This window comes from Haliotis asinina, chromosome 2 (assembly GCF_037392515.1).
Source record: "Haliotis asinina isolate JCU_RB_2024 chromosome 2, JCU_Hal_asi_v2, whole genome shotgun sequence".
In the NCBI taxonomy this organism is placed as follows: Eukaryota; Metazoa; Mollusca; class Gastropoda; order Lepetellida; family Haliotidae; genus Haliotis; species Haliotis asinina.
Window position 1 is genome coordinate 71,058,649 of NC_090281.1, and position 12,084 is coordinate 71,070,732.

Consider the following 12,084-nt stretch of genomic DNA (forward strand, 5'->3'; position numbering starts at 1 on the left):
GGGGCTGTCACAAGGTCTCATGGGTAATCCTCTGATGCAAACGTTGACATTAGGGGATTCAGTCTCATCGTGGCTAGAGATCAAAGACTTTGTATATTACCATGGTCAAGACAATTCACCTGTCTGCTGTGATGGATGACTGTCATGGATCATATTCAGATTTCATATCCATTATTTATTTCTGTTAAACCCTGTCCGGACACACTCTCTCGTTAATCACAGAGTGTGTAATCTATTGCTTGTCACACAGTGTGCACCAACTGTATGTACTGATGTCTGTAGCGACTAAGATCTTTGACAGCAATAGGGAACCAAAATTATCTATCAGAAGATCTGGAAAAAAAAGAAATTGAAAGAAAAAAAGTTTTCTTGTTTGGACTGATAATGTTAGATCTTTGGCAGTATCAGGGAACAAAGTTTTGGATCTGAACAAAAAATTAAGCAAAAAAATAAGACTAAAAATTCTTATTCGGACTGACAATGTATCATCTGAAATGTAAGTAAGTCCAAGCAAACACCAGTGAGTGAGTTGGGTTTTACTTCAGCATCATCATGATGGGGACACTAGAAAGGGGCTTCACACATTGTGCTTATGTGGGGAATCAAACTTGTGTATTCGTCACAATGAGCAAATGCTTTAACCACTCGGCTACACCACTGCCCCTCAAGGAGATACTAATGTATCTACTAAGTTTCAATTAGTTTATGGCCCAAGTAAGATAGCTTGAGTTTGCTCGAGGATGTTGAAACTGATTCATGATGAGCTGTGAGTATTTCAAACGGTCATAATAATCATGACATCCAAGAAACGACCAGGTATACAAGTATAAATGTGCACTGAAAATTAATCTTCAACTCTGATCACAGATCAGTGATCAAGTTATGCTTGTCAGATCAGTTACACTTTTTAATACAAGATCAATTATATTTATGACAGCCTGAGGAAGTACAGAAACAAACACATGCATGAAAACTATCAACTTTCAATCATTTGGGAAGAGGCTACCGAACATCTCGAACATCTCGTCATCTACATGTGAATAATATCAATGATGGCGATCTGTTTCATCTTGATGAGTGGAGGTTTGTGAAGATTGTATGAAATCTGGAGATCTGGAACTCTGCGTATCACAGAAATTCTGATCGGGTTACCTGGTGTACATTTATGGCTGAACGACCAAATATTAACCTCAATCATAGAAGATCATATCGTAGCCCCAGGACCGACTGCCTTATCACAACCATACGGGTAGATTCAGAACAAGATTAACCACACACATACTTTAACCCTTTAAAACACACGAATCTCTTACTATCCTTTCTTCACATAAGCCATGTGAGAATCTAAGTGTCATTAGCATTTGGAATTAGTTGTAGCTTGAGGCAACTGAAATAAATCCAGATTTGCAACTATCTGTTTGTAATTGTCCCTCTTTATTGCGTGTTAAACATAATTTGATTCCACTAAACAAAACGCCTTTAATAAAATCTTACTCACTCTTGATCACATTAGAAGGAATAAGTAAAACTGATTCAAAATCTGGATAGTTGTCAAGAAAGTGTAATTACCAAGACAGTGTTGAAAATCCAATATGTTCAAAGTGGCATGCTGACTGATCGGCTTACTCTAGTTTCAAGATTTATGAAACTTTGTGTCCTCAGACAGACACAAATTAAATTCAATACATCAAACATCCCACAATTTCAGTCTCAAAACAGATAAACACAATTCTACCACAGTCCTGTCAATCTTGAAGATAACAAAATCATGAAACCTAGCCCTAAAAAATATCATCATGCTGACTATTGATCACATTAGGTTTTACCAGACTATTCTCTGCACAACATATGTTTGAACAACTTATCTCAATACAAAATTAAATTGATAAAGTGTATATTCCCACCGAACTGCATGGCAGCTTCCGATAATAGACAGCTTGTGTAAATGCACTGAAAGACAGTGTCATAAGTGTTAAAGCTTTCACTTAAATCTTCTCATCTATATTTTACAAAGGAAGGCACTTTTACAGTTTATGTCCTCCATGACACAGGAATAATAAGTATTTATCACATACCGGGTACTGATAGCCAGCCAACTGTTGATAACTCTCCTCAGTTATGTAACACGTTTTACACCATACACACTGGAATTGTGAGTGCCCGATCAGCACAAAAGGCCTGGTAGCCCCCTGCAATGATACAGTTCTGAGATCCCTCACACCCTGTAATCACATTGTTATAAATCCGACCCTCAACTGAATTATATACATAGATCCCCTCATTAGGGCTTTTCAAGGCTCATCTTTTGTAAACTCCTCTGAGTAATTTGAAAAAGTTGCATAACATTCTTTTACCATTCCCCTCTATTCCACCTTTCTTCAAGTAGATCTCTTAATTTTCCGCTTACTGCCTACATCCCACAAGAAAGGACTGAACCAAAATACTGTATGTTCCTACAGCTGGCACCATATTTGTGCAGGTTATAAGCATTTGTGTTTGACTATATGCCAGAGACAACTTAAAGAAAATGTATTTGTTGATAAATAAAATGTTGCCTATGATTACCTCAAGGATAAAAAAAAAGCTTTGAGGTGTCATTTCAGTTTATCAGACAGAGAAACTACTCTTTCTTTCATAAACACCATACAGGATGACTCCTTTATTTGAAAAACAACAACTTAAAACACATCAAAGTCAGTTTTTACCCATTATTAATTACATCTATTTGTCTCATGTTAAAACTTGATACAATAAACATGTGTGAAAATATACATAAGACGATCACAATTTCATTATCAGCAAGCAGTAGAATGAAGAAGTGCTTTCTTCACATCGTGATCAATTGTGACAACAGTAAGAAACAGCCTCCAGACACATAGCCTGCAAAAGATTAAATATTAAATCTATTTAAGGCATATTATATCGGACATTATGGCCTTGAACGGATGTGAGTAAATTGAAACAAAAGCCAACCAAACAGTATGCGAAACGAATCATTCCTTGCCACAATCTGGTGATGTTAACAGTTTTCTCAAGGAGGTCATCCTTTGATTGGCTGGCTTGTCAAACAATCGTTTGACCCTGAAACTTACACAGTTGTATTTGTGTTCTGAAATAGAGGTAAATGAAGCCGACTTAATCAAATAAAACTTGTGAAGAAGACTTGGCTTGATGAAATATCCTTGGATTCCCCTTACAGAGAGATGAGACAACTCAAACAGGATTCTCGGGGCTTGGTCAAGGTGGGTAAATGGAACAGTTCCGGCTCGTAACAAAAACAAAGGAACTGCAACCAAGATAGGATTAATAGGATTTTAACTGGGATAAAGTGTTTAGAATATGCTGGGCGCTGCAGACATCTCGCCTGGTTTGTCTGGCAAGCACTCAGACAAAACCCCTACGTTTCAAATGGTTTCCATTCGTACATTTACATTATCAAATCATGCCTCAAGGTTAATGCCTTGCGTGAAAACAGCTTAAATATTCATGGTGTCAAGCAACAATTTTTTGGTCTCATTGCCACTATATTGCGATTAACTGAGTTTCTAACTCTCAGTTTTATGTTGAACACCTCGGAAAGAAAACTTGTGACCATCGACAAGGTTTCTTTTAACAGATTGACACTAAACTACATTTAACTCAGTATCGAAGTCTCCATTGTATTTTGAAGGCATGAAACAAAAATTGCATCTGACAACTATTTTACAACATGATTCTTGCCATATTGAACTCCAATTGTATAATTTATCTAATACAAGCTCTGCATATCATTTTGCAGAAGTTGAAACAAAATACACTGTAACAAATACATGCATGTTCAGTCGCTGTTACATTGCAGTAACTCAGTTCAGAAGTATCCTTAATACTTTGTAGACCAGAAAACAAATATATTTTCAACACTTCTAGGTATCAAGGGTCTTTCTTGAAGTGTGCCATAATAGAAGAATCTATTACAGCCAAAGCTGGAATCATTCCAGTCTCTACCAGACTCTAGCGGGCATTTAAGACTCTCAGAGGACAAATAACACCTTTCCGCCTATCTACACTCTACACAAATGGTACATCATTCCTAATAATTGCTGTCAAATAATCGCATCAAAGGTCCTAGGAGATATTTTTTCGCCATCTTCTGGTTCCACTACAAGGAGTAGCACATTTATTTCTTGGTCTAATTACTATGGCTTTCCAAATTCTAGAGATGGCAAATTTTGGTTGCAATGTTGTAATAAATATCTGGTAATATTTCAGGGAGCTGTACAGCGGAAAGATAACATGATTACCAGTAAATTACCTCTCAGAAAATATTAATGACAATATTAATTTCACATTTATGATCATCTGCTCCAGTTAACATGAAATGAAAAGTTGATTCTGGGCCACACTTGCCAACATATTGATGAATTTTAAAAGCTGTCTACACAATCCTGACATTAAGTGTATTAACTTTCTTCAAGAGACTGAAAGAAAAAAATCATGAGAAATCTTGCTGTAGGCAAACACTTTGTCAGTAAATCTTTTATTGATTTTAAGAAGTCACTGGTGTATGGTACAGTCTTCACATACCAGTTATCGGTGATTCAATAAACAAAACGGATGAAGGTGCCATGAAATATAATTCAGTGCTCAAGCTCTGGATGTGTAACTGATGAATTCCAGCTAATTGAAAGGTGTGATATTGATACCCTTCAATCTGTGTCCAAATGCTTGATTTATGACCAGGCACAGCTCAATATTGAAATCAGAGCAGTTGCTAATCTAACAAGTATTCTCCACAACAATTTGAAAACTTCAAAGACGAAACAGCCAATAGTCAATATGCATAATACACCGGTCACTGGTCAAGTGACCAGTCTGCTATGATCCTTCCTACAGATGCGAAATAATAGCATGTCCATGAGCTATTAGTCGTATCGCTTGGTTGTCTTGGGAGACATATTTGTTCGATATTGGTTATTATCTGTCTGATATTGAGGTATGACAGGTTTACTGGAAATCATATCACTATAACTAGATCCAATTTGTTGAAATAGCCAATTAAATTTGGTAAATTGTCTTTGTAAACAAAATGAATGACAAAAAAGATCAAAACAAATTAAATTGAACAGAAAAAATGGTGTCTCCATATTCCTTCTGTCGTTCTTTCCCTAAGTGTCAAATTTCAAGTGTGAACCATCCTTATTTGTATAAGAAACTAATGCAGTCACACAAAACAAATCATCTTATATTTTTCCGTTACACCCAACCTTCTGGAGAGCATCGAGTTGCTAACACAAAACATATGACAAAAGACTATATTCGGAAAGAAGCCATTGATATTTACATAATTCTGACTTAGTTAAGGAACAGTGGTATTAAATTACTGATATGTTGGCATCACTTTTGTTAGAAAAGGGAGAATAATTTGATTATTTGACATCTGAGACTGCATAGCTTAGGAGGGAATTCAAAACAGCACATTGTCTAGACGTCTTTCTGGTAAAACTGCAAGCAGACCTATCATGTCAAAATTGAATGAGACGGGTGTCTTGTTTTACCCTGGTCAGATGAAAGGGACCATGATCTATCCTTGAGGATGTTTAATAGATATGGCTTACCAAAGTATACATCAACTGTGAATTTCATGCTTTACAGCCTTCTTTGAAACCAAAATCAGTTAGATGATTCAAAAGAAAACACTTCATGCATCACACTATCCGCAACTACCAGACTTGCAGAGATATTTTTCGTACCAAATTTACATGGTTTTAAAAGGTCATCGGGAATCAAACCTGGTAATTATGCTTGACAATGAACAATCAACCATCCAACTACCCTGTCAAGATCCATCTCTGCAAAAACATACACCAAATGCACCGTCTGTACATGAAACTATGTCTTCAAACTTGAAAAAATTACATTGTAATATAATACTGAAAAATGCCATGAGAACATTTTTCAAACGAAGCTTGCTAGACTTACTATTCCTTGATTAACCATCAGAACCTAAGCAAGTTAAAAAAAAGAGACATATGCCCTGATATATGAAAAAAACATTTTCACATCAACATTTCAATATTGAAAAACCTGTTTGATCAAGGAAAATATCCTAAATCCACATTTAAAAAGTCAGTCCTTATCAAGCCTTCTTACAGCGTGGCAAATTGGAAATAATTGAATGTTTGGAAGTTTTATGGAACACTCAGTATTTCTCTTGGCGAATTTCTTGTTTACGAGATGTGTGGGAGAGATGGTCTAATGTGAGCCACATGGGTGCCCCGCCCCTCCCAGCAGGGGGAAGGGGTGATGGTATTGTGCATGTGGATGTAATCATCCTGCTTCTACCAGGATGAACCATCAGCTGAGCGACACCATACACCATATAGTGCCTGTCTTGTGGGCCATTATGGTCCTGGATCCCATGCCAATATCTCATGGCTGGTCGTTAATTAACACGCATTATCTCAGGCAAAAGCTCTAAATAACCGTGCGTGTCGTTGCGCTTCTTCCATAACGAAACACATGTTTATCATATCTGTTGATAATTACTTAAGACGATAAATCATGCGAAGTCTCCAAACTGTAATATGAATAATATTTGGAAACTAAATTTTGAAACCTCATCCATTATCTAAAATAACAGTTTAATGAATGTTGGAGTGCATTTTTGTGATACATGTACACAAGAATCAACAGATTGAGGGGAGATGCACCAACATCCACGACACAATTCCCAGCCTTGACCTGACATATGTCCTGTTTTCTTGTCTTGTTTTCTCCTTTCAGCAAAACGTAGGTTTAGACCCACAGCTTATTTTCCTAGTACATTTGGCATGGCATCCTAAATGTTATGTCAAGCTATAAATAGATAGCAGATAGAGCCAGCTACAATCACCAGTGATGTTGTTAATCATAAGAATGTATTTACATAATTCATCCACAGCAACAGGAACTTGTTTATCGCTTACAAACGTCTTCTCCTTGGCCATGCCATAAATGAAAACACTATATGATAACTGTGCAAAGATGTCAACACTTTGGGTAAATTCCCAACAGATACTCCTAACAACTTTTCTAAACTACCTCCCAATCACCTCTCAGGAAGACTTACAATTTTCTCCTAGTCTTAAAGGCGAGATTCCCAGAGCCTCAGAAACAGACAGTGAAACGGAATGGACAGAAGCAAATCAAATTTCTCTGAAGAGTTGATGCCAACTATCCATTGTGATACAATCAATGTAAGGAAAACGTTATAAAAATTGATTGAAAAGTCATATCTGTCTTCTCTCTGGAGAGAGCACTAAAGCTGTAATCGTACAAACAGGTCAGACTCCGGGAGAGAGGACATCACTCAGCACTCACATAACGATGGATTAAGTTTCCATTAACAAAAAGGTTGGAGGATTCTTTCAAAGCCTAGGTTTAGGAGAACTAGTTATATGAAGCATACACAAGTATATTTGTAACATGTAGTTAATGTAATAATCTTATCTATGTTACTGGCAATTACATCAATCCCTCTTTACAGCCGTGTCGTTTGAAGGCCTCTAAGGATGTTCCAGTATTGTTTGTTGCTTGGAAAATAAGATATTAATCCTTACTTGGGGGCAACCCTTTGAGATTCGGTTGAAGAAAGTATATATCATAATTACGCTTATGTCACATCTATCTGTTTAAGGTTAACCTTTAGGGACCAATTTCAGGATGATCGATGTCATATGGTTACACATTACTTTCTCCTTTTTACGAAACCTGCGAGACCTATTCCAAGACAGATGATACAGGATCCTTTTTATTTCATTGCCCAATGCAATCATATACATAATACTGATTTTAGCTTATATTTTATGGCACATATGTGAGAAAATATGGGGTTTAACTTTGTGTTCAAGATTATTAAATTTTCTGAACAATGTACAAGCATATGCTTGTGCAGTTGCTTGTATTAGTCTGACTAATGCCAGTTTAATTGAACTATACCACAAAAACGCCATGCCACTACTGAATATGGACTTCTCAGACACTGTATACCGATTCCAAGAATACTGTTCCTGAATCCCATGTAGTGATGGGCAGGTTAAATGATTACCATCTTCTGATGTCATGGTACCACATGGCCAGGCATCATATCACCACCCTTTCACACTCCAGGCTGATATTCTATCCACCAGTCCCAACTGGCCATCTGATTAGCAAATAGCAATTAGCTACAACATAACGTGCTGCCATGTTTTCACATTTATGCAATAATCCCTTTTAAACCACATCAATAATACAATTACAAGATGCACATATTTCTCATTATTCAACAATTCTCACTGAAAATATGATGCAAATTAGCCAATTTCTGTAATAATATACCTTATAATTAATTTTACATCAAATGTTTTGTGTAAAAGTATTGTTTTCCCATGAATCTGATGCTGCAACTATTCCACATGGAATTGCCATACAGCATATTTTATCCAATGGCATATTTACAAGTAAGTTATATCTGAACATCACTTCCTTGATAAAAAATACAAATTTTAGCACCAAACATTTGAAGCTTCCATCAACAGGTGAGAAAGTATTTTTTTCTGTACCACTTGAAGGATTCCATGTTCTTTTATCTAAGTGTTGTAAATAAATAAAAGTAATTTCTGGTTTTGGAAAGTCATGTCTTAATGCCAAACCAAAAACACCAATCACATACAGGAAAATAGTATCAAATTTGGTAAACAGAAGTGTAAGCCTTCTCAAAACAAACCTGATCCAAGGAACGAAAAAACAATGCATAATAAAGAGCAAATGCCAATTAAAAACCCAATCAAACAAAACAAGCCAATTAAATGAGCACTGGCGTGGAATAATGTTGTCTTGTAGTTTTTGTGTTTTTCTAACGAAGGTCGCAGCTGGTCGAGAACGGGTGGGTGAGAAAAGACAAGATCTATCCATCAGAGGCACACTAGAGGCAACATGGCGGGGTCTGTATACACCTTTTTGTCTGCTTCACGCTAACGAGGAGTCTAACTTGCTGATGGAATTACACATCGGGCAACATGCATGTATATGTGAACATCTCCATTCGGGCCTCTTGACTCTAATTGGTTGGCGAATTGAAAAATCTACAAAACGTAGAACTGGCGACAGCGATGAAAGATCAAATACATCTCTTTCAGTTGGAGAAGTAAATACTAGCACCCTATCAGTTTGTGGTGCTAAAAATGTACAACAGTTTTTAAAGAGTAAATTCAATTTTCGGTGTGACATCACTGAATGCTCTTTTCATTAACTGAGCTCATTTGATGACAAAAACAACAACAAAAAACAAACAAATATCACGATCAAATTTCAGATTAATTAAATGTTGCAGAGGGTGTCTTTGATAATTTAGCACTTAAAGCTTATGTCTAAAAAAAAAGAGAATGATAAAGAATTGAGTGAGTCATATTACATCTACAAAATAGTAGCATTGTAAATATTGAAAGTTAAAGAATGTGTACCAGACAAAGTTTGGGTTTATAAAAAGAGCAAACTTATGCATAATTCCACTCAACGAGTTTTCCTCTACGAGCAGTTATTCTATAGTTCAGCTGTCGCTGAACAAACTCAGTTGCCATACTTTATCAGCGACTCCACCAGGGAGTTCCTTGACAATTTGTTTTCATACATGAACAGTTAAGTCTGCATTTGAGGAGACACCTTGTAGGATACAGTTTTCCTGCAGACTAATTTCTGACACCAGAGTCCAATTAAGTACTGACAAAGACAAAACTGAAATGGCAAACTGCAAATAGTGCAATTCATCATGGCCTCCAACAAGGATGTTACAAGAACATGCATTTGTTCCAATTTTTCTAAAACTTCAACTTTTATTACCAAGAAAATGATTATTCATAGTTTCATTAACAGCAAAGAAGAGATGCCCTCAGTTTTGAGACAGGCTGGAAAGCTCTTCAGGAGGCAGACATACAAGCATGTGTGAGGGGAAAATGGGCAATATTTTATGACAACTTTGTTTCTACTTAATGACAACAATTTTCTTGTAGCGATTCCACATCCGATTGTGCTGAAATACAGTCTGACTTACATCAGATGTAAAAGAGTGTTTTTCTGTTTCAAGTACCCCAGCGAATATTTCTTGTTCAAAACAAGTCACATAAATTTTCAACTCTGGAAATAACAACTCAACTTGAAGAAATATAAATAAATATTGGAAACATTAGAAAGCCTTTCTTTGAATATTGGAACTCCTACCGGCACATATGCAGATGGTCTTTGTATGTGGATATGCAGACGCACATGTGAGCAGCATAACAACAATAATTCAGAAATGTCCTAACCTTCTCTCAGCCAAAACTCTTCTCTTGGACCTTGATCAACACAGATGTTCCTATTCCAGGAATGTTGGGACTACTCTGTCATACCAGGCAACTGAAGGCCCATACAACATAAAACATATATTAGGCTAATGCTACTCCCTACAAAGAAACCTTGACATATTGGGCTCTTTTTCTGCCATTTTCACCCTAACCAGCAAACTCCATTGTGATTGCATGAATCTCCCATAAATATGTGCCGTATCTTTCATTTCTAAAATCTACCAGGCAGTTGTTACCTGTTGTGGTTGAGGGAGTGAGTGAAAGAGCTAATTTGCTGCTGAAAACTGAGCAGACGCAAATGAAGAGGAATCGATGTAGCCCATGACGAGATATGTTGGGAAGTGTTTTTCAGCCACCAAACATGCCTCCAACAAATGAGTTATTGTTTTTTTGCCCAGCAGACGCCATCAGTTCTGATTGATTTCCATTTTGTGTCAGATGTTTTATTCTCACACACCTGGGGGTAATTCAAGCGTGAAGAGATCCTCCCATTGGTCGGCTGGTCTATACTAAAGGGACAATACTAGCTAGATAATTTCCCAGAGATAATTCTCACCAAGTATCTCTTGTCTATCCTTACTGGGAACATTATTTCCAAATGATAAACACCAACAAAGGCAGGAATCAGAGTGGCCCCATAAACCTGAAATAAACCTGGAACAATACACTTCCCTAAACAGCCTCAGGTTCAGAACTGGGGTCAGGTTTCAGGAACAGTGTAGCTGTCTCATGATGGGTGGATGCAGGAAGGTGTGAAATTATTATAAACTCCAGCTCCATATTTATCAATTGAAATTTAGTTTGTTTCGGGAGAAAATGGATGGATTTGCACTCTTGACTGGATATGGATTCTATTAAAAAAAATATAATAAATGACAGGTTTTATTACATTCAACAGATGATACAAGTTCATAACGACCCCTGCACTTGTAGAAGATCAGCGTGAGTGTGTGACTGAGTCAGTCAGTCAGTCAGTCAGTCAGGTTTCACCCAGCTTTTAGAAATATTCCATCAATATCATGGCAGGGGACACTGGAAATGGGCTTCACACACTGTATCCATGTGGGGAGTCAAACCCATTCTTAAGTGTGGTGATGCTTTAACCACTAGATACCACACCACAAAAGCTATCATACTAACAGAGCCATAGATTAAAATCACTGCCCAAGGCTGAGATTCCAAAGTCTGATGATTGTTATTTACGTCAAAGTACAATCTTATTAATTTTTGCTTCAGAGAAAGCCTAATAACAGACATCAAATTTGAATCCCTCATCATCTTCTAGACATTAATAAAGCCTGAGGATTTTCCAAAATATCATGTATATCTCATAAGTGGTAACATCAAGAGGAACTGTCCATTTTAATCTGTGTGGTTGTTCTATAAAGAACATGTTTTTAACAAACCAATGATTCTTACAACTGTTTGAGGGTCCCAGGCCAATGTTCGAATAAAGTAATAAAAATCTAAAATTCATTTCTTTACTACATTGTTATAATTATAGTGTTTTATATACATCTGTACTACTTCTCATTGCCAATACAAGTGAAATCTATACAAGTGTTTTATATTCAACTCCCCAATAACTGACGCCCTGGTTGATAGATCTGTGGATGGCAGCTTGTAATGCCTGTGCATTGAAACAATTCTCTAGGGACTACAGAATGTAGGAAGAACACATCATACAGACATTCATCCCAGCATCTCGCCACCAGCTTACTGAGAATGTTTCCATTGAGTATTG

General features: G+C 36.8%; 1 protein-coding gene across 1 annotated transcript in view; it reads right to left on the bottom strand.

The window, feature by feature from the left end:
• The window catches only part of LOC137274239 (protocadherin Fat 4-like), a 141,742-nt gene that overhangs the window by 100,654 nt on the left and 29,004 nt on the right, over window positions 1-12,084 (bottom strand). The gene's annotated exons all lie outside the window — the stretch shown is intronic.